Source organism: Scomber scombrus, chromosome 17 (genome assembly GCF_963691925.1).
Source record: "Scomber scombrus chromosome 17, fScoSco1.1, whole genome shotgun sequence".
Taxonomy (NCBI): Eukaryota; Metazoa; Chordata; class Actinopteri; order Scombriformes; family Scombridae; genus Scomber; species Scomber scombrus.
Genome location: NC_084986.1, coordinates 1,819,762 through 1,836,310, shown reverse-complemented (window position 1 = coordinate 1,836,310; position 16,549 = coordinate 1,819,762). Strand labels below are relative to the sequence as shown.

At 39.8% G+C, this 16,549-nt stretch overlaps 1 protein-coding gene across 1 annotated transcript in view; it reads left to right on the top strand.

The window, feature by feature from the left end:
- The window catches only part of ncoa1 (nuclear receptor coactivator 1), a gene marked incomplete at its 5' end in the record, with an annotated part of 164,152 nt that extends 149,653 nt beyond the window's left edge, over positions 1–14,499 (top strand). The window contains 1 exon segment of the transcript XR_009927271.1: positions 14,465–14,499.
- Between the last annotated feature and the right edge of the window lie 2,050 nt (positions 14,500–16,549).

The window sequence follows — 16,549 nt, the reverse complement described above, 5'->3', positions numbered from 1 at the left end:
GTGAGAAGTTGGTGAATTCTCCATTGACTTGTATAGAGACGGAAGTCCTTTTGACACCAAAACGGTCGCCCCCTGGTGGCCTTTTGATAGAATGCAGTTTTAAGTTACTTCCGCGTTGGCCTAATTTCAGAGGACCAGAACTCCCCGCCTGATTAGACCCCATGAACGATTATTTGGTGGTTCAGTTTTAATGACCCATCCCTAAATAAGATGCACCACTTATTTTCTCACCATTCAAAGTCAAAACTTCTGATCTTCCCTTCGACGTCCAACTGATTTGCAACGAGATTCAGATTTGAAGGACAAGTTTTTCCTCAGTGGGCTTGGACACATTTTTATCAGTAAAGTTATAATATGTATTATTTATAGGTTATTATGCAATGGTTTTATCAGACTGGACTGTATGTGGCTCCTGAGCTAAAACGACTTTGACACCCATGATTTAAATCTTGACTTTAAATTCAGTTTAGGTAACAACTAGTGTGTGTTCTGTCTGCCGCAGTAGTTTTTGTATTTGCATGAAAGGAGCAACAGTGACTCACCTCTTGTTCCTCTGTGGTCTATTTAATATATCTACTCCTCCTCCGTCTCCCAATCACTCCATCCCACTTTGCATCTTTGCATTTCATACGACAGCAAAAGAAACAAGTTGGCACTCCCCTGATGGACACTAATGAACAGGACGGGGTCACAGTGTTGATGTGTGACCTCAGCAGCAGAAACATTGTGCTACCTACACTCACATAGTAATTGCTTTTTCTTTTTTTCTCTTTGTGGTTTAATGAAATTCTTCTCGCGGACAGTCCCTCACCTTGAGAAGTGTCCTTGCATGTTTTTAAGAAGTTTCCTCCGTCTGTGAGGAGAATAATCTCTTTGTTTTTATTTTACTCCAGAAAGTTTCTAAAGAATCTTTCTCACCTCTAATGACTCTCTGTGTTAAAGTAAAGCAGGAATACTGACGACCACCACCTCTACCAGCAGCAACAAGTGTGTTAATATCTTTCAAATATAAAATATAGTATTTAGTCTAGGTCTGTGACTGTGGCCATATTGGTTCCTTAAAGGATCAGTCAGGTGATCTTCTTTGTTTTTCTCCTTGTTAACAAACCAACAATATACTGATCTGATTGATCTGACTGTCCAATTAGTGCAATATTCATATAATATACTGTACATATGTATTTATTTCACTTTAATCTGTGTATTTAATAAGAATACCTGCTATATTACCACTCAATACCAATATTACTCGTGTAAATCTTGTAAATAATGTAAATAATGTCACAACTATTTTACTACATATTTCTTACTATTATTGTTCTTATAGTTATTTGTACTTAGTATTTATTGTTCTTGTTCTGCTCTTATATTCTATTACTGTCCAGTTGCTGCTGTGACAATGCAAATTCCCCCATTGTGGGACTAATAAAGGAATATCTCATCTTATCTTAAACTATTGTCAGTAAGCAACAGCGCTGCACTGTGTCACATGTTCCTGCATTATGAAGAGTTTAGTCACGTTAGTTTGTTTAGACACTAATAACAGCGATCATGTTTTCAGTCCTCAGAGAGTAGTTCTTTGTTTGTTCAGCTGCTGCACGTTGACTTTTTATTACGCTGTACCTTTCTCAAAGAACATCAGTTTAAAATCAAGAGGTGAATATGAACCAATATGAAGCGCAGCGAGCTATCAAAGCTGTTTGAATAGAGCAGCATCTCTGCACATATGCAGCAGCCGAACAAAGAACTACTCTCTGGGGACTGAAAACATGATCTTTATTATTAGTCTCTAAACAAACTAACGTGACTAAACTCTTCATAATGCAGGAACATGTGACCCAGTGCAGTGCTGTGACCCACTGATGTGTTTTTAATAGTTTCTGGACAACAACAGAGGAATCAGATATATCAGACTTTGATAAACACACAGTACTTGTTAGTAGATCAGTTCTTTGTTGGTTTGGACTCAAACATAAAGACACATATAGAAAATCAGCAGAATGATCCTTTAAGTGCCTCAAAACAAACAAACACATGTTATACCTAACCCTCCTGTTGTCTTCCTGTCAACTGAGAACATTTTGTCCTCTGTGGTCAAAACTGACCCAGTTTGGTTTGACTGTTAATAAACCATGAAGTATAAATTATCACCCAGATAATTTAGATGATGATGGGTTAGGGTTAGCACACCAGTTATCATCATACTGCTGGGTGATTTTCAGAGATGAAAGTATTCTCTTTGTTTGGTGCCTTGATAAAGTTTGGCCTGTCTGTGCCTGTGAGCGTCTTGTGGTTGTAGTGTTCATGTCGTCATATCATAGCTCTGCTGCTGTTGTGCCCACATCCTCTCCAAAAAACATCCCCTCAGTTCTCAGAATAACTGACCTTAAAGGTATAACGAGGAACTAACAGGTCTCAGACCACCGTTGTTATAAACAAGTGTCTAAAGGCAGAGTGACCAGAGGTGGGAAGTGATCATGTGACATCCCTGACTTGGATGGATCAACATGAATCAACATCAATCATGAATCTGTTTGAACACATATTTGATGCATTATATGACGTACTTTGAAATGCAGCAGTGGAGAGGAAGTGTGTTGTGGTCTTGGTGGTGATTGGCTGGACACATTAACCCTTAACTTCTACACTATCTGATTATAAGATGTTAAATAGATATAGGAGATTATATAAGATACTGTAGATGTGAGGGATAGCTTTCACGTAAAATACAGAAATGTTCAAATTTAAAGTGAATAAGCTCCATCTACAAAAAAAGTCACAAACTCACAAGTGAGGAAAGACTGAAGCCACAAAGAGGAGGAGACACTTTGCTCATCACAGGAAGTAGATTTAGTCTATTTCTGCATTTTGAGGGTTGAGAGTGACAGAAGAAGACGGAGAGGAAGACAAAGAAGCACGATGGTTGAACTCGGATGGATTAAAATGTTTTTATTTCTGATTCTGGGGCTTCAGTTTACAGGTAAGATACAAAAATCTTATTTAATAACTTTTATTTTACTGAGACAGTCAAATAAAGAGTTTTGAACATTCACACTAGTCATATTCTCACTTCAGCTCATTTATCCCTCGCGATTCCATTTGATTGTATGATGCATCTCAATGTATCACATCCTGATTTTTCTATATTACTGCATGATACATTAAGTCAAATAAATAAGAATTCCCTTTTTTATTTTGAAAGTACTTTAAAAATGTGAATGTCAACATTCAAGATTCATGTTAAAGATTTAAATGTCTTCAAGTAGACCAAAATAAGTCAACAGTAGTCCAGACCTAGTAGGGCCTGTCTGTATGAGAGGAACAAAGTGAGGGTGGAGTGCAGCTGTGTGTCATCATGTCTCCAGTAGTGCAGAGCAGCCTCTCTGCTGTACTGTTAGCAGGGCCGTAGCAGGGGGGGGGCGAGGCCCTGTGTGAACTTGAAATGCGAGGCCCTGCTCTTTGACATGAATCACAGTCACACGGACACAGCTATTCTAGTTCTGCTGCACACATAATCCCTCTGCAATACGTTTTTATCAAGTAGAATAATACAGCATAATCATACACATAGTCTCAGCTATGACTTTTTGCTATTTATTTCAAAGGGGAAAAATCTACTGTGCAACGAGTGGCTTTACATCAAGTCAGCTCAGTCACTTTATTTTTGGCATCTTGACATTTTAAACAGGTTAGGCCACTTTTCATTCATATTATACGTTTTTCATTACAACTATACACAACTCATTATTTACTGCACTGTAACTCTAACAAATGAGATGCGTAAATTGTGCAGAAACTGGTCATGTCAGAGTCACTTTCCTTGCCTTCTTGGCCACAAACTCAGCAATAAGATCTTTATAATCCAGTCTGGATGCAATGTCCTTTTCAATTGAGAGCAGGGCAAGCCTGCACAGTCTGTCCTGTGACATGGAGGTGCGCAAATAGTTTTTTATTAGTTTCAACATTGAAAAGCTTTGCCTGCCCGATGCCACCGTTACTGGAAAAGTCAATAAGATCCTGAGCGCATCTCACAGTGAGAGAACGTTCCTTCAATCCCTTTGAGGTAAGGAAGTGTTTTAAGTGCTGTGGTTGTTCCCTTTGGGATTATCTCTAGAAGTATCCTCGACTCCTCCTGAGATTCGGACGTGCTCAGAGCATCACTCAGTCTTGTTCACTGTCTTTGCAGGTCAGTCTCCTCCATTTCACACAGTTTGTTCAGATCAAAAAGAAATCCAAACATGTTGCCAAACTCCTGCATTTGTTTAAAACGGGTATGGAGAGCAGTGAGGGCCTGGTCCACTATCACATTAAAATAGTCCGTTATATACACCTGCTCTGGGTCTGGAGTATATTCATTCTCATGTTCATCACGTTTGCGTTTCACTCGCCGTGTTGCTTTTATTACAGGTTCCGTGTCCATATCAGAAGCAATCTCTGTTGCAGTAGCTTTTGCAGACACAAATCCAGTGTCTCTGTATTTTAGCATGAAGTCAATTAATCCATGTAGCTGCGATAAGGCCACGTCAAGCTGCATGTCCTTTGACTGGAGTGTCTTACTGACGGTGTTCACGGCAAACTAAATATTTTATGTGTCAATCAAAAAAATCATATATAACTAATGTATTCATTAAAAAAATAAAAAAACAAACAAACAAAAAGAACAGCAGGATTGCAGGCGCGAGGCCCCCTAGTGGCGCGAGGCCCTGTGCACAGTTGGCACAGTCCATGCGACGGCTCTGACTGTTAGCTCCACAGACTGAGACCAGCAGTGTGTTGTTCAGCTGCTCTGTTAGCTGAGTGACGGCGTTAACAGTTCACAGTAAACTTCACGATCGTCTCACAAAGGTAATTATTTAGTTATTCAATCACAAAATGCTGCAGTCGCTTCTTTTTTTAACATGAACTACAGATGAACTCTCGCGTGTGCGCGCTATGAGACCGTCCGGCTGCTGCGCTGCTCTCACTGTTTGGTTCCGCCTTTGTCGTCCGTCAACATCAAGTTATTTACTAACGTTTAAATAATCGATTCTTGACTTTTGTTAATCGATGCAGACTCGTCCACGTCCGCATCGCGATGCATCGTATAATCAATTACATTCAACACCTCTATTTCTCTCTCAATTTCTCAACAGCAGTAACTGGACAAACCCGCTACATCACTGTCAGAGATGGAGATGAAGTCACTTTGTCCTGTGAAAGTGTGATGACTGGTCAGGATAAATGTGACAGGACTACCTGGTGCTTCAGTCCTTCAGAAAACACAGCACTAGTAGATCTGATTAAACTTGGGCAGATTGGTAAAGATGCCAAAGCTAAATCAGACAGACTGAGTGTTACAGCGGACTGTTCTCTGGTTATAAAGAAGATCACAGTTGAGGATGCTGGTCTTTACTACTGCACACAGTACGACAGATCAGGACAAATACGAGGCACTCTGGTTTTTCTGTCTGTTGTTAGCAGTGAGTATTTACATCATAATGTTTTCAGATCAAACTGTCTTGTTAGAACAATATACTGAAACATTACAATAATTATGATCACAGTGATGAAGTTAATTTTACTCTTGTTGTCTTTCTCTCACAATATCTCCATCTTCACCAGTGACTGAACATAAGGACTCTGATAAGGTGAAGTTAAGCTGCTCTGTGTCTATACTTGGACGGTGTCCACTCACAGTGCAGTGGGTGTATGAGGGTAATGATCAGGATGTGATCACTCAGCACATGAAGGAGTCACAGACTTCTTGTTCTGATACTGTGAAGTTTACAACTTCTCATCTTACTGAGACGTCAAAGTATTCTGAGTTATTCAAGTGTAGAGTGACAGATAAAATCAGTGGAGAAGTGAAGCTGTTTACTTTCATCCCTCCATCTTCAGGTGAGTAAACTCCCTCATTTCATTTTTTGTTTTTTGTGTGTGAATAATAATTATGGAGTATTTTTCTCATCATATCGTGTTGGGTTTTTTAGATTTTATTCATCCAGGTGAGGAAACATATCAAAAAAAGAAAATGAGCAGCATCTGCATGAAAATACAACACACTCTCTGTCTGTCTCTTGTTCTTTTTTTATATTTCTAGATGAGGACATTAAAAGAGCTGCGACGACAACAACAATGAGAAAAAGCACCGAGGCAAAGATGAACCAAACAGCACCAACAACAAATCCTACTCCAATAAGACAACACAGTAGTTATTTAACATTCCTGTCGTCCTCCCGGGTCATATTGACCCCGTCTGTTTTGACTGTTCCTTCTTTCCTCCCTTCCTTCCTTCCTTTCCTACCTCCCTTCCTTCCTTCGTCCTTCCTCCCTCCCTCCTTTCCTTCCTTCTTCCCTTCCTCCCTCCTTCCTACCTTCCTTCCTTCCTTCTTTCCTCCATCCTTCCTTCCTTTCTTTCTTCTTTCCTCCCTTCCTTCCCCCCTCCTTTCCTCCCTTCCTACTTTGCTAGCTCGGCGGCTAACTCCGCTAACTGGCTAACTGTAGACTGTAGTAGTAGTGTGTGCTGAATGTATTTATACCTCTACAGCAGCAGGGGCGGATTTATGCTAATCATTTTAAGACCCGCCCACTAAATCCTGAACACAGAAATCTTGAAACACAGTTTGTGAAGCTTAGCTCCACAATTCAAATCTAAATGGTTGAAATGCTTTTTACACCTTTTTTAGAAATACATTTATGACCTATTTAATGTGTTTATAAGAAAATGTCAGAATTTACATTACACAGTCTTTAATATTTTAATTCTCTTTCCAGACTGGTTGAGGTACCTCATCGTGTCTCTGGGTTTAACTTCACTCATAATCATCGTTGTGTCAGTCTACATCTGGACGAGAACTAAAGGTGAGAACATTCACACAACATTTATGATCAAGTTTTGATGAATCTGGATTTTTACTGATGAAACTAAACTTGACTCTTTTTTTTGTGTTTTCAGGGAACAAAACACAGATCAGTGACAATGCTGTGAGTTTTAAAACTGAATATTCAAATGCTTACTGTATGTTTGTGGTAGTTCACTATTTACTGTGATTCTGTAAAGACAATAAGAATAAACAGAGCTGACTGTATTACTCTGAAACAAAGGTCATTTATTTGTTCCATTATATCTCAGAAGCTCAGGTGTGTTGTGTTGTTCCTCACAGGTGCATGATGATGAAGATGAAGCTACGGTGGTGTATGAAAACGTTGGAGAACCTTCTGCTTCTATCAGACTCCACTGATCAACAACTTTCAACTCAGCAGAGTAAATAACATTTCATCAGATGTTACATGAGAAGTTAAAGCTTTTGTTTGTGTCTTGGTGGGTTTAGGTGGGCGACTCTTTGTTAACTGCGTTCAGACTGCAGCAAATCTGATTCAAATCTGATTTTTAGGCCTGACTGTCCACACTGTTTTTAGCAAGTGTCCAAATCCGATTTGGCTGTGTTCAGACTGGGCCACATTAATGACCAATCTGACAGGTTGCTGTGGCAACGTCGTAAGAACGGAGGCGTCATCTAGCGTGTGTTGTGTGATGTCATCAGTGATGGGAATAACAGCGTTACTTTTTTCAGTAACGAATGATCAAATTAATTACAGTTTCCCCCGTTACAACCAGGCGGGGAGTTCCGGTCCTCTGAAATGAGGCCAACGTGGAAGTAACTTAAAACTGCATTCTATCAAAAGGCCACCAGGGGGCGACCATTTTGGTGTCAAAAGGACTTCTGTCTCTATACAAGTCAATGGAGAATTCACCAACTTCTCACTTGATTTCTAACCTCAGTAAACGTTTTCAAAATGTGTTTATGGTCTCAATCGCTAGTTTAAAGCCTTCTTCAATGCAGTATGATGTTCATTTGGGACATTTTGGCCTCCCTGATTTTATATGTGACGATAAAGCAGGGTATGCATTAGGGCGTGGCTACGTGGTGATTGACAGGTTGATTGGTTCACAGGTTCAGGAGGGCGCCTCATGCTCCTCCTGATGCCCATATAAGTAGAATCCCTGTTTTTATTGGCGCTGCTCAGATCCGATACTATTGGCCTCCGAGCAGCAGTCCACAAACCAATGGGTGACGTCCATTTCTAATATACAGTCTATGGTTACAACGCTGTTACCATTACTGCCAAAAAAATGCGGCGTTACTTCTTCAGACCTCACTGAAGCGGTTTTCACCCGAACAGGCGCTTTTCTCTCTCTGTCTCTCTGCCAAAGACTGGCTGCACTTAGAGGCAAAACCAAAGACAGAGTAGGACGCAAATGAGACACAATCTCCCTGAATCTGGAGCGAGCGAGCAAGAGTACGCTGTAGAGAGTGACTGCGTGTGTGTGTGTGACTATCAATGCAGCGCGTGTGAGAGCAAAGCGTCCTGATAGCTCTGTGTTGCAGCTTATTAGACCAACCTCCCCCAACGGTGCTTTTTAATTATTAATTCATTTCTAGTACAATTTTTCATAGTTATATTAAGAGAAGTTTATATTGTTATTGCTTTTTGAGGAATAAAATGTAATTGCTGCACAATTGCTACATGTACAATTTTATTATTTACTTCTTTTTAGTACTTAAGCACAATTTAATTTTGAACGTGTTTTGGGCCAGTTGTTGTTGATTGGGTAGCCAAGTAATTTGACAAATTTGAACAATTTTTACAAAAAGTAACGTAATAGTTACTCTTCCTGGTAATTAATTACTTTGACATTGATGTAACTCAGTTACTAACTCCGTTACTTTTTGGGAGAAGTAATGAGTAACTATAATTAATTACTTTTTCAAAGTAACGTGTCCAACACTGGATGTCATATAATTGCGACAGCAACAACAAACCCTCGAGCTTCGCTTGAACGGAGCCATCTCCCCAAAGATTAAGAATTTGGTTTGGTCCTCTGTCCAAGGACTGATGTTTTCGACGTCCTCCATTGCCTCCATTGATATCAGCTAGCAACAACAACTGGAATAAGCGCGGGTCTGGTGTCGCATAGAGTGACGTAGCAGAGAGACGTCACAGACAGTCAAATCCGATTTGAGTGTTTGGAGCTGTTCAGACTCAGACACATCTGTCCAAATTAGATTTGAAACTACCTCCCAAAGGTGGTTTCCATCTGGTTTGCAAAAATCGGATTTCATGTGATTTATGACTTTGTCTGTCTCGTAGTTGTGGGAGGAGTTGGAGTTCTCCTCACTGCAACCTGCACACCTGCCGTCAATCAGTCATCAAACCATCTACTACTCACCTGTATTCACTCACTCACGGTTGTTTCTCATTGCCTGTTTCTATCTGCATTTTATTTCCATTTTTGTGTATTTAGGGTCACATTAATCAACATCCACCGAGAGGAAATGTGTGTATATAGTGATTTTAGAGCTCTTAAATGTAAAAAATGGGTCAAATTTGGACAGGAGCTTCACAAACATTATGCATTTTATTTCCATTTTTGTGTATTTAGGGTCACATTAGTCAACGTACACATAGAGGAAAGGTTTATATGGTGATTTTACAGATGTTAAATGTAAAAATGGGTCAAATGTGGACAGAAGCTTGACAGAAATTAACACAAATTATGCTTTTTATTTCCATTGTTGTGTATTCAGGGACACCTCCCAAAGGTGGTTTCCATCTGGTTTTCAAAAATCGGATTTCATGTGATTTATGACTGTTCAGACTTCATAAGAGCCATCTGGTTCCAATCTAGATTGGCTAAAATCGGATTTTGGCTTGCAGTGTGAACGCAGCCGTTGTTAACTGTCTTGCACTGTGTTGTTAAACTTTTCACCCATTTTAAGAATTCAAAACAAATTATTGTATTTTACTTTTTTATACTATAGTTTTGTCTTTGTTTTTATGATTATTGTTAAGTAATTTTCACATGTTTGCTGGTAGTGAAATATGTTTTAAGCTGTGTAGAATAGACTGAACTGAGCTGGGAGCTTTAATAGAGTCAGTAACTGTACCATTGATACACTTATTAATACTAACCATCATGAAACTTATAGCAATACTAACCCACTCTATATCTCTCTCTCTCTTCCCCCTTACCTCACTTGTGAGGTAAACCATTACCAGTCATCAGCCATCCTTGTATTTAGCCCTCATCGCACCTGAAGTCCCATCCCTATGACTATAATTCTTATATTCTTTATTTATATATATATATATATATATATATATATATATATATATATATATATATATATATATATATATATATATATATATATATATATACTTGATATGTGTTGTTATTGTTAATCCTTATCATTTAATAAATATTTTTATTGATTTCACTTTGTTTTTGGGTCATTTTTTACATAGATGATTTTTTATCTCTGTCCTCCATGTATACCTCCACAGTAGTCTAGTTCTCTCTAGAGGGTGGGGATTTCAACATGCAGCATTTCTTGATGTATATTTGTAAAGGTAAATCTTGTACCTATTTTAGAACATTATTCTATATTTTAGAACATAACATACATATTCATAAGTATGCAGTGTCATAACTACATCCCTAAAATGTATAACAAACCAAACCGTTTGAAAATCGGTTGAAAGTTGAGCAAGTTATGGTTATTTAAAAAGTACATGTATCACTACCAACACAATGTTAAGGTGAGAGAGCTGCCTGTAGCAAGATGGCCGCCAGTGTGGACGTTCGACTCCATTAGCCAGCAGCGCGGATGAGACATCTAGTGTTCTATATATATCTATGCCTGCTGCCACCAGGCGGCCGCCATCTTGGCTCTTTTTATATCAGGTGTTTCCCGGCTGCAGCCAACCACAGGCCAGGGCACAAACCCCTTCCACCAATCGTAGCCGTGTCATGGCACACTCCTATTTACATGTCAAAATCAAAAGAAAGACAAAGGGCCACACAAACAGCAGATCGCTGGGGGTCTCACTGGTGATTTTCAGAGATGAAAGTATTCTCTTTGTCTGGTGCCTTGATAAAGTTTGGCCTGTCTGTGCCTGTGAGCCTCTTGTGGTTGTAGTGTTCATGTCGTCATATCAGAGCTCTGCTGCTGTTGTGCCCACATCCTCACCAAAAAACATCCCCTCAGTTCTCAGAATAACTGACCTTAAAGGTATAACGAGGAACTAACAGGTCTCAGACCACGAGTGTCTAAAGGCAAAGTGACCAGAGGTGGGAAGTGATCATGTGACATCCCTGACTTGGATGGATCAACATGAATCCTGTCACAGCAGAATTTTAGTTCTGTTTGAACACATATTTGATGCATTATATGACGTACTTTGAAATGCAGCAGTGGAGAGGAAGTGTGTTGTGGTCTTGGTGGTGATTGGCTGGACACATTAACCCTTAACTTCTACACTATCTGATTATAAGATCTTAAATAGATATAGGAGATTATATAAGATACTGTAGATGTGAGGGATAGCTTTCACGTAAAATACAGAAATGTTCAAATTTAAAGTGAATAAGCTCCATCTACAAAAAAAGTCACAAACTCACAAGTGAGGAAAGACTGAAGCCACAAAGAGGAGGAGACACTTTGCTCATCACAGGAAGTAGATTTAGTCTATTTCTGCATTTTGAGGGTTTAGAGTGACAGAAGAAGACGGAGAGGAAGACAAAGAAGCACGATGGTTGAACTCGGATGGATTAAAATGTTTTTATTTCTGATTCTGGGGCTTCAGTTTACAGGTAAGATACAAATATCTTATTTAATAACCTTTATTTTACTGAGACAGTCAAATAAACAGTTTTGAACATTCACACTAGTCATATTCTCATTTCAGCTCATTTATCACATTTCTCTCTAGTGGTGTGAATCTTCACTGTCCTCGCGATTCCATTTGATTGTATGATGCATCTCAATGTATCACATCCTGATTTTTCTATATTACTGCATGATACATTAAGTCAAATAAATAAGAATTCCCTTTTTTTATTTTGAAAGTACTTTAAAAATGTGAATGTCAACATTCAAGATTCATGTTAAAGATTTAAATGTCTTCAAGTAGACCAAAATAAGTCAACAGTAGTACAGACCTAGTAGGGCCTGTCTGTATGAGAGGAACAAAGTGAGGGTGGAGTGCAGCTGTGTGTCATCATGTCTCCAGTAGTGCAGAGCAGCCTCTCTGCTGTACTGTTAGCAGGGCCGTAGCAGGGGGGGCGAGGCCCTGTGTGAACCTGAAATGCGAGGCCCTGCTCTTTGACATGAATAACAGTCACACGGACACAGCTATTCTAGTTCTGCTGCACACATAATCCCTCTGCAATACGTTTTTATCAAGTAGAATAATACAGCATAATCATACACATAGTCTCAGCTATGACTTTTTGTTATTTATTTCAAAGGGGGAAAAAATCAACTGTGCAACGAGTGGCTTTACATCAAGTCAGCTCAGTCACTTTATTTTTGGCATCTTGACATTTTAAACAGGTTAGGCCACTTTTCATTCATAATATACGTTTTTCATTACAACTATACACAACTCATTATTTACTGCACTGTAACTCTAACAAATGAGATGAAATTGTGCAGAAACTGATCATGTCAGAGTCACTTTCCTTGCCTTCTTGGCCACAAACTCAGCATTAAGATCTTTATAATCCAGTCTGGATGCAATGTCCTTTTCAATTGAGAGCAGGGCAAGCCTGCACAGTCTGTCCTGTGACATGGAGGTGCGCAAATAGTTTTTTATTAGTTTCAACTTTGAAAAGCTTCGCTCGCCCGATGCCACCGTTACTGGAAAAGTCAATAAGATCCTGAGCGCAATCTCACAGTGAGGGAAAGTTCCTTCAATCCCTTTGAGGTAAGGAAGTGTTTTAAGTGCTGTAGTTGTTCCCTTTGGGATTAAAAAATCATATATAACTAATGTATTCATTAAAACAAACAAACAAAAAGAACAGCAGGATTGCAGGCGCGAGGCCCCCTAGTGGCGCGAGGCCCTGTGCACAGTTGGCACAGTCCATGCGACGGCTCTGACTGTTAGCTCCACAGACTGAGACCAGCAGTGTGTTGTTCAGCTGCTCTGTTAGCTGAGTGACGGCGTTAACAGTTCACAGTAAACTACACGATCGTCTCACAAAGGTAATTATTTAGTTATTCAATCACAAAATGCTGCAGTCGCTTCTTTTTTTAACATGAACTACAGATGATCTCTCGCGTGTGCGCGCTGTAAGACCGTCCGGCTGCTGCGCTGCTCTCACTGTTTGGTTCCGCCTTTGTCGTCCGTCAACATCAAGTTATTTACTAATGTTTAAATAATCGATTCTTGACTTTTGTTAATCGATGCAGACTCGTCCACGTCCGCATCGCGATGCATCGTATAATCATTTACATTCAACACCTCTATTTCTCTCTCAATTTCTCAACAGCAGTAACTGGACGAACTTCCCGCTACACCACTGTCAGAGATGGAGATGAAGCCACTTTGTCCTGTGAACGTGTGATGACTGGTCAGGATAAATGTTACAGAACTGACTGGCGCTTCAGTGGTTCAAGAAACACACCAGAAGTAGATTTGGTTAAACGTGGGCAGATTGTTGAAAAAGCCAAAGCTAAATCAGACAGACTGAGTTTTACAGCGGACTGTTCTCTGGTTATAAAGAAGATCACAGTTGAGGATGCTGGTCTTTATGTCTGCACACAGTACGACAGATCAGGACAAATACGAGGCACTCTGGTTTTTCTGTCTGTTGTTAGCAGTGAGTATTTACATCATAATGTTTTCAGCTCAAACTGTCTTGTTAGAACAATATACTGAAACATTACAATAATTATGATCACAGTGATGAAGTTAATTTTACTCTTGTTGTCTTTCTCTCACAATATCTCCATCTTCACCAGTGACTGAACATAAGGACTCTGATAAGGTGAAGTTAAGCTGCTCTGTGTCTATACTTGGACGGTGTCCACTCACAGTGCAGTGGGTGTATGAGGGTAATGATCAGGATGTGATCACTCAGCACATGAAGGAGTCACAGTCTTCTTGTTCTGCTACTGTGGAGTTTACAACTTTTCATCTTACTGAGACGTCAAAGTATTCTGAGTTATTCAAGTGTAGAGTGACAGATGAAATCAGTGGAGAAGTGAAGCTGTTTGCCTTCATCCCTCCATCTTCAGGTGAGTAAACTCCCTCATTTCATTTTTGGTTTTTTGTGTGTGAATAATAATTATGGAGTATTTTTCTCATCATATCGTGTTGGGTTTGTTAGATTTTATTCATCCAGGTGAGGAAACATATCAAAAAAGAAAATGAGCAACATCTGCATGAAAATACAACACACTCTCTGTCTGTCTCTTGTTCTTTTTTAATATTTCTAGATGAGGACATTAAAAGAGCTGCAACAACAACAACAACACCAACACCAACAACAACAACAACAGCACCAACAACAACAAAATTAACGACAACAATGAGAAAAAGCACCGAGGCAAAGATGAACCAAACAGCACCAACAACAAATCCTACTCCAATAAGACAACACGGTAGTTATTTAACCTTCCTGTCATCCTCCCAGGTCAAATTGACCCCGTCTGTTTTGACTGTTCCTTCTTTCCTCCCTTCTTCCTTCCAGCTGTCCTCCCTCCCTCCCTCCTTCTCTATTTCCTTCTTTCCTTCGTCCATCCCCTTTACTTCGTTCATTTCTTCCTTCCTCCCTTCTTTCCTCCCTCCCTCCTTCATTTCCTTCTTCCCTTCCTTCCTTTCCTTCTTCCCTTCCTTCTTTCCTCCCTCCCTCCTTCTCTCTGTCTTTCCTCCCCCTACCTTCCTCCCTTGCTCTTTTCATTTCTTCCTCCCTCCTTTCCTTCCTTCCTCCCTCCTTTACTCCCTCCCTTCCTTGGTTCACTCCTTCCTTCCTTCCTCCCTCCTTTCCTTCCTCCCTCCTTCCTTGTTTCCTTCCTTCTTCCTCCCTTCCTCTTTTCCTTTCTCCCTCCCTCCTACCTTCCTTATTTCCTCCCTCCTTTCCTTCCTTCTTCCTCCCTCCTTTCCTTCCTTCTTCCTCCCTCCCTCCTTTCCTTCCTTCCTTCCTTCCTTCCTCCCTTCCTTCCGTAACTCAGGGACAACAATATCTTGTATCTGTCTTTCCTCTTTAGAAATATAAAGTATGAATGTCAGACTGGAGATATTGTCTTATTCAGTTCATCTCAGTCAGTGTGTTCACAAACGTCTGAGTCTCAAACCAAAGTCAAATATTAAACTCAAAAAATCACACGTGCTGTATAAACTGTATTTCTCATTTTAACTACAGGAGTTTGAACAGTGACAAATGTTTTTAAAGTCTGTGTAAAGTAAGAATAAATATGTGTTCTGAGTTTGACATACCACAGAAAAGTGTGTTGTTAACCACCCTGCCAAATTTGAATGATTAAAAAAATCGGCAAATATATGAAATTAGGCCTCAAAGTTATGTAAAACTCTGCCTATTTCTTTTCTCCCAAACGCTGAAGCCCCGCCCCCTACCAAGTGTCACCTGTCAATCAAAGTCACCACCTCTACCAGAAACATGGACGCTAGGTCTGAGAGCTTTCTGCTGCTAACTCAGCTGCTAGCTCGGCTAACTGGCTACCTGTAGACTGTAGTAGTAGTGTGCGCTGAATGTATTTATACCTACAGCAGTAGGGGCGGGTTTATGCCATTAAATCCAGAACACAGAAATGTTGAAACACAGTTTGAGAAGCCTAGCTCCACAATTCAAATCTAAATGGTTGAAATGCTTTTTACACCTTTTTTAGAAATGCATTTATGACCTATTTAATGTGTTTAGAAGAAAATGTCTGAATTCACTTTACATGGTCTTTAATGTTTTAATTCTCTTTCCAGACTGGTTGAGGTACCTCATCGTGTCTCTGGGTTTAACTTCACTCATAACCATCGTTGTGTCAGTCTACATCTGGGCGAGAACTAAAGGTGAGAACATTCACACAACATTTATGATCAAGTTTTGATGAATCTGGATTTTTACTGATGAAACTAAACTTGACTCTTTTTTTTGTGTTTTCAGGGAACAAAACACAGATCAGTGACAATGCTGTGAGTTTTAAAACTGAATATTCAAATGCTTACTGTATGTTTGTGGTAGTTCACTATTTACTGTGATTCTGTAAAGACAATAAGAATAACCAGAGCTGACTGTATTACTCTGAAACAAAGGTCATTTATTTGTTCCATTATATCTCAGAAGCTCAGGTGTGTTGTGTTGTTCCTCACAGGTGCATGATGATGGAGATGAAGCTACGGTGGTGTATGAAAACGTTGGAGAACCTTCTGCTTCTATCAGACTCCACTGATCAACAACTTTCAACTCAGCAGAGTAAATAACATTTCATCAGATGTTACATGAGAAGTTAAAGCTTTTGTTTGTGTCTTGGTGGGTTTAGGTGGGCGACTCTTTGTTAACTGCATTCAGACTGCAGCAAATCTGATTCAAATCTGATTTTTAGGCCTGACTGTCCACACTGTTTTTAGCAAGTGTCCAAATCCGATTTGGCTGTGTTCAGACTGGGCCACATTAATGACCAATCTGACAGGTTGCTGTGGCAACTTCGTAAGAACGGAGGCGTCATCTAGCGTGTGTTGTGTGATGTCATCAGTGATGGGAATAACA